We start from the raw sequence: 9,801 nt of genomic DNA on the forward strand, positions 1-9,801 counted from the left end.
ACCCTTATGTCGGATAAGGCGTTATAGAAGATGAATGCGAAGAACTGGAATCACATTATGGTCTCTGGAGAGAAGAAGAGCAAAGACCCATGGAAAAAAAAAAAAGCAGCAGCAGCTGAACAGTTTTCTATCATGACATTAATGGTTGCTGCTGTCAGTATTTTCACTTGAGGTCTAAATCACACACACGGAATTCACCTTTAAAAGTGTTGCCACGTGGGCGTTGTTTCATTTTGGTATTATGTATTTAGCTGTTGGTTCATCAAACATCAAATATAAATGACTGAAATTGAAAAAAAAGTTGCTGTTTGACTGATGGGAGATCAATGGAAGATGGTGCAAAAACACCACGACCCCCCCCCCCCCCACACACACACACACACACACACACACACACACACACACACACACCACCCTCCAGTGGCACAAAGCACGGAGGCTAAAAACAAAAACATGTGTGTGTTGTGTTCCAGCACATCAACAGATCCCTTCTTGCACTGATGGAGCCGTCGCTTCACGTGAAGCTGCACCTGTTCTCTCCCCCCCCCCCCCCCCCCCCCCCCCCGAGTCCCCGGCTTTGTGCTCACAACCAGCCCCGCTTCACTCCATTGTCTCCCCTCCACAGCCGTTTAACTTCATTAATATGCATTAAACCTGCCTCTGTGTCTGTGTGTGTGTGTCAGTCAGACCCCAGTAAATGGGGGGGGGGGGGGGGGGGGGATGATAACTGGTCCGACTGCCTGGACAATGACTGTGTTACTATTTCAGTCACACCTCGAGGTGAACTAATACGACCAGTCAAAGTTGAGACAAAAGTCATCCGCTGGTCGTATTATACCAAAATTGGAAGTCAGATTGATTTGCTGCCACTGCGGTCGGCCTCATTGACGAGATAATCACTGTGAGTCTGCTGCAGATTCTGGAAGGGGCTTCCAGAAGAAGAAGCGTCGATTAAGATTTGGGTTTTTTTTTTCACGCTGAATTGTTGTTGTTTTGGGCACCATGTCATCACAATCAGTGGACGTATCCCTCCTCAAGTTTTGAGATAATTTGCCATCTGTATTCACTCGGAGGGAAGGTCTAGATTCGGCGGCACAAACGGGATATACTTTGAATTGAAGACATGTCCGTGTCCAAAAATGTGCACGTCTCCTATAAATCCTAAAGTGAGTCCTTTAAAAAAAACAGAGAGAGAGAGAGGGAGAGAGAGAGAGAGAAACGCACATGGCTGCAGAGCATAAAAACTTTTTTTTTTTCCCAAGTGAGTCAAGATCAGCACAAAGCAGGAAGGAAATCATGTTAGCGAGACAGTTTCCTCGTATGTGGGAATAAATTATCATCAGAATACACCGCATGGTCCATTTTCAAGGTCACCCCCAGCTCTGCATGCACAAAGGAAATCATGAGAGAGCATTTAAAAGATGAATGGCTGCCATATCACAATAGATAAATTGCACCCGGGCCAGTATGACATGTGGCTCCGCGGCTCCGGGGCGGAGTTTATTATTCGCAATGCAAAACATGTTTGGCAGCAACAAAAGAAAGTATTGATAATGAATATGGAATGAGGAGTTTAATTCAGAGTGCCAGCACTTGAAAGACTGGACTGAATTTAGGCATGAGAGTAAAGAACACGTTTAATTTTTTAATTTTTCTTCTACAGTACAGATAAAAGTTAAAAAGAATCATGTATAAAATAAACCACATAAAAAAAACTATCAAAGAATGCAGTTGAATTAAATAATTGACAAATATAGCGCTGTTATTGTGGGAGTTACCATGTAGGTGATGGTGCAGCGATAAATCATCCCCACATTTAATAAGAGAGCCACAAAGCGCAGCAGAGAATAATAATCAAAGATTTATAGAAATAAGATGGGTTTTTTTTTTATTTAGATTTAAAACAGGCTAAGTATGCGGAGTGTGTAGGATTACAGAGAGAAGTGTTAGTCAGTTACTCTCAGAAACAAGAATCCCGTCGTTTAAAAATCTCAGATGTACCTTAATACAGCAACCAATCTTTTACTAACTCTGACTTCTGCCCTCATTGTGACGAATTGCCTGCCGCTAATTTTCCAACATCTTTCCAAACGAATTTAAATCGAGGTTTCCCCATAAATCTTCTCTACTGCTTCATCTAATCTTGTGCGGCAGAGGGACTGGAGCCAATCAAAACTCCGTACAACACGACACCTTGAGTCGTCGGTAAAGCGGGCGATATTCTTTCTGTAACACGAGAACGCCGCAACGACGTGCGGCCGCAGAATTTCCTTCGGATGTCAAATTGCACCGTAATCTGAGACGAATGCAAGACAAATCATTTCGAGCAGCTCAGTTTACGTGAGAGACTTTATTTAAATACGTTCAGTAGACGAGCTGCAACAACGTCACGTTACCAGAGCCGACATCACAGGGACTCAACAGAGACTTTACAAGTTGTTAGATCGTAATTATGCAAGTCAGACAGTCTTGGATTACTTGTAATTGTTGTAAACAAACAGAGAGCTTTTTTTTAATGTAATTTTGAGATGCAAATGAGAATACGACATCAATTTTAACTTTTTTCCCCACAATGCACCGTCAACACAAAGAAATTATAATTACTCTTTGACATTTTCAGTGTTTCGAGTCGTGATTGCTTCATATAACAGTTTGCTAATCGCCGCTGCAGCCAGTGCTGATAACAAATCCTCCTGTTTGGTTGTGGGACACTTGATGTTTTCTTCTCAGCAGCATGAGAGTGTTTTGAAAACGTCTCTGGCTGGTAAAGGGTTAAAAAAAAAATGTCTTCATGTGTAAATATAGCTTCAGAGATCGGGGCTCGTACCCAGAAGTGGCTCGGTCTGCTGAATAGCCCCCCCCCCCAAACACCCCCCGTCCCCCACCCCCATTCATCACTGTCAAGTTGTATGGAAAATTAACAAATCCCTTAATTAAAAGACCTCTCTGGACTCTGCTGTGTGTGTGTGTGTGTGTGTGTGTGTGTGTGTGTGTGTGTGTGTGTGTGTGTGTGTGTGTGTGTGTGTGTGTGTGTGTGTGTGTGTGTGCAGCACGTGCCAGCTGTGATGCTTCATTGTGCAAGCTACAATGGCCTGGCACAAGAGACCCCCCCCCCCCCCCCCCCCACACACACACACACACACACACACTGCTCCTATAGACCCCTGCCTGCCCTGCTGCTGCATTAATTGCATGAACTGAATAATGCTGCCGGCCCGGAGCTTCACTTGGTTCTTGGCCCGGTGCTTCTTCCCCCGACACGGAGCTGCTGGGTGGGGAATCAGCCGGGGCTCTGATCCTTGACCTCCGCCTCCTCTCCTGGGGACAGAGCACCGCATCCCCAACGGTCGTCCATCTGCACACACACACACACTCTCTCTCTCTCTCTCTCTCTGCCACCACCCCCTCCAGACCCCTGCTCCTAGACTTGACCCGGCCCCAGACACGTGTCACCGTCACCAGCCGCAGTGGAGAATGCTAAACAAGCCAAGGTCAACCTGGAATTAGGGGGTGTCTCTCGGCCCGTCAAGTACTTTGTCAAGATCACCACCACCCCCACCCCCCCCCCACACACACACACACACACACACACACACCTTCCTGCTTTTACTGACTCCACCCCCTCCACCCAGCAGTTAGCATTCATGTATTCACACACACACATATTGGTAATATCCTGCTGGCAAGTTGGACGTATTAGTGTCATTGTCCATTTCTTTAACTTCACTGCACCATTCAAAATGAGAGGATGAGCAGTTTGACTCGGTATATCAGTAAGTTTAGACAACAGAAGTGATGTATAGACAGTCTTTTCTTTTAAAATTAGTTATATCTAAACATTTCTTTTGACCGTTTTGTAGATCTATATTGCTCTTTTATGTTTTATGGTATTTACACCATTAGCACTATCAAAATTGTAATAAACAAGACTAGATATATATTTTTGGGGGGGAATGTTGATCGAATATTTACAATTGTCTCAGATTGGTTTCAGCGTTTCTTAAATGTTTATTTGATCACAAGTCAGACGTTAGTTGTTCTCACTGTTAATTCCTCACCTAAAAGCCAGAGATGTTCAGTTTAGGGTCACGTCTGTTATTAAATAAGAAAAAAAAAGAACAGCAAATCCTCACATTGTGGAGGTTATGGTTACCTGTCAAGTGTCCGACTGCTTTTCCTGATGATGAGACAAAGTCGGTGTGACTGGAACGCACACCGTAAAGTAAATACCTGTAGGATCATGTGAACTTGAGAACTTGAGAGTGTGTTATCAGAGAAAACCTTTGCTGAGGTCAGTTTTGCCGAATCTCGACCCGGCGGAGGACGAGGGGCCGGAACATTGCAAGCCCCGCAGGATCAGAAACTTGTTTAACTCACCGAAATCTGCAGAGATTAGAGCGGGAAGTGGTCAAAGGGCTTAGGGTGTGTGGGGGGGGGTATCGGTACAATGGGGCCGGGGGGGATTAGAGGTGGATTCACTGAGCTCCTGCGATGCCCTTCATCTCTGGGGGTCCGCAGCCGGAGCACCTTTGTTGGGTTAACTAACGGCACTTCCCATGAACGCGGCGAGCAGACCAATCCCTTTTTAATGATGCAGGGAAAATTCCATTGGCCCCGATTACCACAATGGCCTTCCGAGGGCCGCCATTGTCCCACGCACCGTGTCGAGCTCTTAAACTGTGCAGCCAGGCGAGCGGACTGGGACACGTTTGAAGTCCAACTTGTAGTAACGCAGCCCGGTAGGAAAGGTCCCCCCCCCCCCCCCCCCCCCCCCCCCCCGAAACAATGCTGATGCGGGCATCAATTTTACGGTGGGAACAAAATAGTCTTTAACAGTAGGCACTGTCAGGACTTTAATTGCCCCGGTGGCCACCCATGCTTGTAATGCATGCGGTGGTATGGCGCTTAATGGCTTGTGACACAGCAGCCGTAATGTGCTGAAAGTCTATATGAAAGGTAAAAGGTTTAATAGTCACATCCGCATTATCTCAGGCCGTCTCCCCCTGATGGGATCCGGCGGTCCCAGAGCGGCGCAGGCTGAAACCTTAATGACACATCCCTCAGTTCCAGAGCCGATCAGGAACAGGCTCACCGGATGATTCAAAGCATATTTAGAAAAGGCAGCACTAATGAAGCTATCATAATTCCAAAAGGCTTTGGCATGTGGGGAACTTAATTATCAGACTTAATGCTTTTTTTTTCTCTTCTCTATTTGTTGCATCCATCTTTCTCCTTTATCACATGAGGATTTGTGTCCAGGTGACAGGTGGTGGAAGTCTTTAGAAAAAAAATCATTAATGGTATTCTTCTCGCTCAGTGAGCAGGATGTCTCATAAATACCAATATATGGCCCGGGAACTGCACTTAAACCTCACAGTGAAAGGCTCCATACCATCCACTATGTTCTATCTTTTACCAGAATGACGTAAAATCACGTTTGTTTCATCTTGTTTATAGGATTCATGTGATGCACGGTTGGAATGAACAGGTGTAGATTTGTTTTATTTGTATGCTCTTATGATATCCTATCTATTGTTTTCACCTGGGCCTTGTTATATTAGACTTGTCTCATACATATGCACATTTGTGTGCAGGGATGTGCACAACGTGTGTCGGGAAACCTCGCGTATAAAGGCCTCGAATGAAACACGAAATGCAGTTCTGTGAAACAACATGGTTACCACGGCAACCCGTGTGGCATCAACAGGAAAGCAGAGGGTTGGGGAAATTAATGGATTGATAGGTTGAATGTAATATTTTAGGTGCATCTTTTCAGTTTCCCCCCCCCCCCCGCCTAAAAACATAGGAAGTGTATTTGTAGTGTGTTTACAAGGGGAACAATGCAAACTGCACACAGAGAAACTGCGGTTTGAACCCCTGTCTTACGCCCGTCAGGCCAGCAGTTCTAACCGCTGCGGCGCCGTGCCGCCAGCATCCAGTGCTCATCGGGGAAATAAAGCTCAGCATTAGCATTTTGGCGTCGTCAGCGTTAGCGCCTCTGTAAATAAGCAGAAATCTATTGGAAAATATGAGACTGCCAACACCAGTCAAACTGTAAATTATTCACACAAATGAATGTGTGAAAGTACCACGTGAGTGTGTGTGTGTGATTACTGCTCGTGTCCTCATTGTTCATGCAAAGATGTGTTCGGAACAAAGCTATTGTTTCGACGCTGGAATGCGTCCAGATTCCGCCGTAGCGTTATTTATGCAGTGAACTGCTACCACACAGGAGCGGCGGATCTCTGAGGCAGATGTGTCTCGTCTCATATTAGCTCATGCTCCGCTGTCTCCTGTGATCATTCAGCTCTGCAGCTGCTGTCGTGTCCACATCCCCCCCCCCCCGCCTCGCTTTCAGCTTCCCGAAACTGAATTAAGAGAGAAACCGAACACTCGCGGTTGAACAGATTCAGGTTAATTCGCGCAGCTCGGTGGAAATCTCATTCTGTTTGGACATGAAACCCCCATAAAAGTCGCGTTTTGTTTGCAGCGGTTTTGTCTCGCGGGACCCGATGAGGCCGGCGTTCGCACTGATGCTCGACACTTCTGCTGCTGGTCGTGAAAATTGAACGCCGTGTGAAATGTTTAAAAAAAGAATGTATTTATTTATTTATTTATTTACCTCCCCCCCCCCGTTGTCATTTTAGATCTCAAACATTTTCCTCTTGTCAGACATCGCGGCGGGTGGCTCAGATGCGCCAACATCTTGGTTTTGTTTTGACACGAATAATGAGAATCTGTCATCAGACAACAGTGCGAGTCAGAAAAGCCGCATTCTCAACATTTCATCATCTGCAGAAATGGCAACGAACACACACACACTAGTTGATGTGTGCGAAAACATTGCGTCGCTACAAGCGGCGTTTCAGATTCTTTGCTCGAGCGAAAAGTAGAATTGCAAAGTCTTTGGCATGTATGCAAATTATATCCCTTTTTCCCTTTTGTTCGCCCATATTGCCACTCATTGTCACAGACGTCACGTTCATTGTTTGGTGGATTCAGCGCACTCTTTTTAAGCTTTGCTTCCTTCCTATCTAATTACTCATCCTCTGGCAGATTTTCGTATGTTCTTAAACCCCGAGCGACTGGCATTGATTAAATAAACACTATCTAAGATTAGTCTAATTCTTTAAAGGGAAACACCCCTGTGCTGATGAAACCTGCACATATTTCACCATTTCCAACTTTTAAACTCTCCCTTGTGCTCCATTATCCTTCTTTATAATGCATTATTTGCACAGGTAGTCCTCTAACTATAACATATGTGGTAGTTTTTCATAGTTTATTTATTATATTTTAAAGTTAAACACCAATCAGGTCAACTAAGTGAAGTTTAATATAACGATTTAATCATGTATCATTTGGACGTTGTCAACGAATCAAAATTGGCTTTATTGGCCAGTAACGTTTAACATACAAGGAATTTCGACTTCGGTTGACTGGTGCTCTCTTTGTACAGATGTAAACAATAAATAATAACAATAAGCAAAACAATAAATATAAACAAGTAATCAAAGATTAATATGTACAAGACTAAAAAAGGTAATAGATAATAGTGCAAAAGGGTGATGATGTAACATGAGGTAGTTAACTTTCAGTATTTACATTCGGTGTACAGACGTAGTTCAGTCCCATGTTCACTGCTTCCTCCACCCACCTGTCGGCAAACTGCAGGGGGTCCAGCAGGGGGCCTGTGACGTCCTTCAGGTGGCTCTCAAAGGACTTCAAAGGTCTCTCAAAGGACTTCAAAGGTCTCTCAAGGGACTTCATGACCACGGACGTCAGGACGACGGGTCTGCAGTCACTGAGTCCTGTGACGGCAGGTTTGTTCGGGACTCGGTTGATGGTGGAGCTTTTGAAGCATGAAGGCAAGCGGCACAGCTCCAGTCGTGGACATGTAATAGCGTGAAATACACAAAATGCAGCAGTTCCAGCGAAATGGTCAGTTGTCCCATAACGAGATAATTCGTTTGGATCGTCACAAAAACACAAATTCAACGATAACCGCACAAGTCAACGCTGCTGAACAGCTGTGTGGATCACGTCTACAGACCAGATAGAACGTGGCCTCAAACACAAAGATTTCATTATTGCTCTGGACACGGACACCCCGATGTGCCCGGAGTGGTGCGGGGTTGCATTTCCCCGGTGTGGTTTCAGAGGTCTCACAGGGTCAATAATGTCCTGAACGGGGAAATCACTCCAAAGGCCGACTGTTCTGAGGAGGGGGGGGGGTCTCACCTCTGGGCTTTGTGGCATACGCCTGGAAATCTGATCGAAATGCTGAAGCGGCATTAATATTCAGGTTGTACCCTGCCTTCAGTCCATTGCAAGCTGAGATTGGCTCCAGCCAGATTACACCAGTGTGGGCGACGCGAGATAGAAGGTGAAGGAAGAACTTTAAAAGAGAAGGTGCTCAAAATGTGTTTTTTTTCTCTTTTTAACCCTCTGAGGAAAGTCTTCCTCTGATTTTTGCCAAAACATTACAGTGAAGCCAAACTGCCACCGACACCAGATTCCCAGGCTTGATAGACTCCTATTATGGTCTACTTTTACATATGCAAATCTACTTTGAGACCCCCTGTGATCTGAGAAACCCTTTGACCCTTTGACAGATCTGATCTTTCGCGTTTTGTTTTTTTCCAATTCAGTTCAATTTGTATAGCACCAATTACTGTATCAGCATCTTGTGGCATTTACACAATAAAACTCAACATCCATTTAAGATTAAATGAGTCTTGATGTTGTGAAGGACTTCAATAAAACCAAAAACCCTGCCCAGTTTGGGAAATAAATAAAATTTGAAAAGTTGGAACCCTTTAATAGTCAACAAATTAGTAAACATGGCAGTTTGTACAGTTGATCGTCGGTCAGAGTAACCAACCTAAAGCAATGTGTTTGACATCAATACAGACGAGACTGGGAAAAAAAAGAATAGATGCTCTACCGACCGCAAGCAGTGATAAAGTCAAACAAATGAAAAGCTGCTAAAGTGATTTTTCAGCATCATTATTCAAGTCTCAGCATGAAACTTTGTAATTTAGGTCTCAATGTGAGGCCAGAAGAGGCCGCGACTCAGGGATGTGGGTTTTTTTGTTTTTTTTTTCTCCTTTGCCCCGGCTCCCACTGCCACAGTATCACCAGGTTAATATCCTGACGCCCGGCTCTTCAGTGGAAAGACTTCCACGGTCATCTAAGGCTATTATATAAATCGTCTTTTATTCTGTTTTACTTTACTGCGCGAGAAGACCCCATGTTTTAATGCTTACTACTACAAAAATAATAACCTTGTGACTCTAACTGAGATAAAACTGATATAGAGAATGAATAAATGCATTGATGAATTTAGCACGTATTTTCTTAAATAGATACTTGCATGTTTGCCAGGCATGAAATCCACTACTGATTGTGCTCACTGATGATTCCCTTCAGACTAAATAGTGTGGCTTTATACTAGTTTTGACAATGTTATGTGAAAAGTTCAGATATTTCAGTTGTGAAAGAAATTCCAGTGTATTTTGAATTAAAACACATATCGCTCACCTTAAATGTTAATATTTAAATGGTCCCATATTGGTTTGAATGTATTTGACGTTGGAAAGCTTGACAAATGTTGAGTTTTACGTGTATTTGGTGAATTTGAGGCGAAGCCAGCAGCTGGAAACAAAACCTCTGATCGCAGTCCAATCTGAATTAAAGTCCAAGTGCAAATACAACGTATGAAAGCAACCAAAAGCACGACTTTTGTTTTATTTTGTGGTTACAAGTGTCATAATAGTGTCGTTCAAACGTATGTATTGG

The sequence above is a fragment of the Blennius ocellaris genome, assembly GCF_963422515.1.
Source record: "Blennius ocellaris genome assembly, chromosome: 17".
NCBI lineage: Eukaryota > Metazoa > Chordata > Actinopteri > Blenniiformes > Blenniidae > Blennius > Blennius ocellaris.